Raw genomic sequence first — 4,387 nt, forward strand, 5'->3', positions numbered from 1 at the left:
GGAGTGGTGGAGCGGAGACATAGAGTGAAGGAGTAAAGAGATGGAGAGTTAAAAAGTGCAAGACGAGAGAGAATGTGAGAAAGAAAGGAAAGGTGGAGGCGACTGGTGCAAGAATTAGGAGAGAACCTTAAATTCATTTAAAACATCATATATATATATATATAATATTCCTTTTAAAAAAAAGACATCTCGATCAGTTGATTATGGGGTTTTTGGGCTGGCGAACTAATCGCTTGACATTGGTTCGGTCAATTACGGTCGATCCGATCGGTTTTAGCTACTATGATGCACACTCGTACAACCAATTGCTATATGATCAGACATAAAAGAACTTGAAATTAGTTGAAATTACTTTGTTCTCTTAGTCTCAACTTGTGTTTTTTATTCGACTAACTTCTTTAATGATAAGACCTTTTTTGTTATGTTTGCTAACTTTTGAATTATTGCTTATGTATAGTTGTGATATTTGCTCATATGATTACCAAATTGCCCGTTTGAACTATTGCTTGTGTATGATTGCGTAAAAAGTTGCTCGTAATTTGTTTTTGAGATGATTATAGGCGAATACTTATAAATCAAACATAGAGATACTTGTTGTCTCAATCCTAGTACCTTTTGAACAAATGACGTCTATTGAAAGAAATGAATTTATTTAAAGATTTGATTTGTGTTATATGATTGGAGCACAATATTTTATATTGCACGTTTCTCTCTATGGCATAATCATGTTTTATTTCCCTTTCTTTTATTCTTCTATTGCTTCACAGTCTTATTGAGTGTATGACTATAAGACCTCGTTTACTTACCATGAATCGTAATCAAAATGTGCATGTCTTTTGATTGTGTTTACCAAAATAAAGGAATGAGAGTAAAAAATAGGACCCACCCCAAATTTGGGAATCACTCCCCAAAAAAAATATAATCTCATTCCTATTCCTTATTTTGTGGATCCACGATACATTTTTTTATTATTTAACGATCAATGCTCTTTTCTCTCTCATATACTCTCACGATTTTCTGCTTCTTTTAGGGCTATTTTTTCGACGGCTTCCTTCCCGGTTTTCCTCCTACCCATTTATCTGTTTGTCACCTTATCCTCTGCCGCAGATCTGTTTGGTAACTTTAAATTTGAAGTCTCTTACATCATTGCTTCTCCTCTGGGTGCATTTGAACATTCGACCTGGTTTGGACTTTTTGGTTTTTTTTTTCCAAATTTCAATCTCTATCAGGTACCAATCTCTCACTTTTTTTGTATGAACCAAGCATTGTGTGACTTACAAACTTTCTTCTAACTCAACATATATATTTTTTTTATCTACGGTGCCTAACAATGAGTTTATCATTGGGATATTGAAATCGACCTTTTGCCCCCCTCTCCCGTTCTTTTTTGTTAAATGAGATTTTTTTTAATATGAACATTTTTTCTTGTAGATTTTTCAATAGCTAGTTTTTTCATGTAGATTTTGTTTTTTATTTTCCTAGGAAATGAGATCTCAAAAAAATAAAATCCATCTTTCTATTGTTTTTGTCTTTTGACCTTTTTTTTTTAAATGAGATCTGTTTGCATTATTTAAGAAGAATATAATAAAAATGAACTCAAGGGACTATGTAGAATGAAGACACAAAATTATTTTATTTTTTATTTCTTTGCTTTTACTTTTAAATATCATTCGATTCCACCATGGTATTACTAATGATGAAATTCATCTTATGTCTTTTTTTTTATTTAGATATGACTCGGCTTACTATTGAAAAGAATAAGAAAATATATATTGTCATAAATATGTTGGTTGTCATCCTTCGAGAAATGCTTGCACTGTGTATTTCCATTTCTACCATCCAAATTTGCATTACTTAAAAGACAACTTCAACCAACATTTTCTAGAATTACGTATCAAGTGTGTCACTTGCAATCATTAATTCATGAGAATGATGTTCAGTGAGAAATATTTGGACAAGATCATGCCACTAGTCAATATGCAGATACTGCAGATGATGATAATGAAGAAATTAGATTGGAGGATGCTAGCTCTCATCATGATTCCTATGTGGATATCAATGGCTTTGACATGCATTTTGATATTCAGGATGACACATTCAATCCATTTGGTGATGAAGGGACATCATTCTCATAACATCAATCTCAATCCAATTCCACTGATAAAAGTTCAAGTCAGGGCGTAAAACGAAAGCATGCAAAAAGGATGGAATGAGTTATCATATCTAATGCATGGCAAATTCGATAGAGAAGTAGCAGCAAAGCTTGACGGGCTTAAAGAAGTCCTATCAAATGATAGAGAAGTGACTAACATGCAAGATCAATTAATTGATCAGTTAAAACAGATAAGCAAACTATCTACCTTTCAATATTTTAAGGTCACTAATATTTTGGCAAGATCACACGACCTCTAAGAGTGTTTTTCACCATTAATGAAGAGGAGAAGAAAGAATGTGTTCTAAACTTATTAGAACATGAGTTTGACTCTTTTATTAAAATATTATATTATATTTTGTTTGACTCGTTTAGTTGTTTTAAGAGAGCCTTTAGGTGTATGGATAATTATAATTATTTTGTACTTTTAAATACTTGGTAATGTAACTGTTAAGTTATATTTTATATGACTAATTATTTTGAACTTTGATGAGATAGTTTAAGATTACTTTGAAGTTTGAGCTAATTGCGATAAATAGTTTATATAATATTTGCATGACTCGTCTTTTATATATATACATGAATAAATATTTTGTATGACTCATCTCATTTATGTTCTAATTCACGCAACACTAGAATTGTTTTTTAAATTTCTAATTATTTAGTTTTGTATTTTTTTAGAAATTGTTTAATTTTAAATTGAATTGGTAAAAGAAAATTCATTATAATAAATAATGTAATAATAATATCAAATAAAGTGTAAAGATTTTTTTAGACTTAAATACAAAATATACAATTTATTGCTATTATGTAAAATAATATAAAGTATATCTAAAAAATTATTACAAATAATTATTTTTTTAATATAAAAAATCTCATAACATCCTTTTTAATTAATGCAATTTTAAATTAGTTACAAATAAATAAGAGTATTTTGGTGATCATCATATGTTTGATTACGATTTCTAATGGAAGTAAACACCAAAAAATGGTTTTTGGATTCCAGATAATATCAAGTAAATAAAATCAATTGAATAACATTCTGATTCTGATGGATTTCATTATGATTCATGATAATTAAATGGGGCCTAAGTGTTTCAATACTTCACTCTCATTTGCAAAGTTTCTTAGTTGAGGCTATGATTTATGACAAAAAAAAAAACTAATGATTACGTGGTTCTTTGCATTTGGTTTCCTACAATTATGGTCTTATTCATATTGGTACTCTATCTCTCGCTTCTCTATCACTTTCTCTCTCTAACCTCTTGGAAATGGGAATAAATTTCATTTGAAATTGTCGATTGCATGAAATTGTTGATTTCTTATCTCTTTTGCAATGGTGGGAGCAATCTACACCTAAATTGTTGTGGTAAGGTGGTACACCTGAAGGTATTTGGCAATTTTTTAGTCTTTTTCACCTTAAATTTGTAGTTGCTCAATTGGTATTAATGGTTGTTATTTGTATGTTGTTATGACATTTATGAAATTTATATGTATATTGGTGGATAATTTTACCATTCATTCCTGCCACATCTGAAATAAATATCTCCTTTTCAAGTGGGAACTTTTAATTTTTTGTTCTTGCACCTTTTTCATGGTAGGTCAATCCATCTATTATATTCTAGATTCTAATACATTAAATGGGGCTATAGGCTCATCCCAAAGCAGCTGGAGTATCTATAGTTGATCGCCATAAATAGGGTATCGTGCATGCCCACCTACATGCAAGCCATTGACAGCCTTGGCCACATGCCAGTTGTCTGGTCGCATGTCCATGTCGTCAACCTCCTGTCTGGCGCCTGTGTGTATAGAGGACTGCACGCACTCCTACGTTATTATGCCCATGCCAACCACTGACTGCATGCATCACTTGCGCTCCTTGCCAGCATGTTGTAAGGCTTCATTAAGCGTCCACCTACGCTCAACTCTTTTCGCGCAATGTGCATTGCTCATGCCCGCCATGTCATGCAACTTGGCTCCAAGATGCCAATCATATGACACTCTGATACCACATTGTATTGCTTCGCCCATGGCCTAGGCCAAATTCACCTAGCCATTTATGCTCGTTTTCACCCTCGTAACACCACGCCAGAGATTAAAATTAGATTATCGTACATATTTCTTATGCATAATTTTAAAAGAACTCTCTTCCTGAATTTTATGCTACAATTCCTTGCTCTAATCTCTTTGATGATCTATATTCACAAGCTCCCCTTATGTTAGATTTAGTGTATT

The 4,387-nt window shown here is 32.0% G+C and overlaps 1 long non-coding RNA gene across 1 annotated transcript; it reads left to right on the forward strand.

Annotated features, from left to right (window-relative positions):
* Positions 1-965: 965 nt before the first annotated feature.
* On the forward strand, positions 966-2,496 carry LOC111019047 (uncharacterized). The gene is made up of 2 exons (XR_002602493.2): positions 966-1,229; positions 2,088-2,496. It is a non-coding gene; the product is annotated as an uncharacterized LOC111019047 (long non-coding RNA).
* The last annotated feature ends 1,891 nt before the right edge of the window (positions 2,497-4,387 follow it).

The sequence above is a fragment of the Momordica charantia genome (genome assembly GCF_013281855.1).
Source record: "Momordica charantia cultivar OHB3-1 chromosome 10 unlocalized genomic scaffold, Mcharantia_2.0 BLBB01000010.1, whole genome shotgun sequence".
Taxonomy (NCBI): domain Eukaryota; kingdom Viridiplantae; phylum Streptophyta; class Magnoliopsida; order Cucurbitales; family Cucurbitaceae; genus Momordica; species Momordica charantia.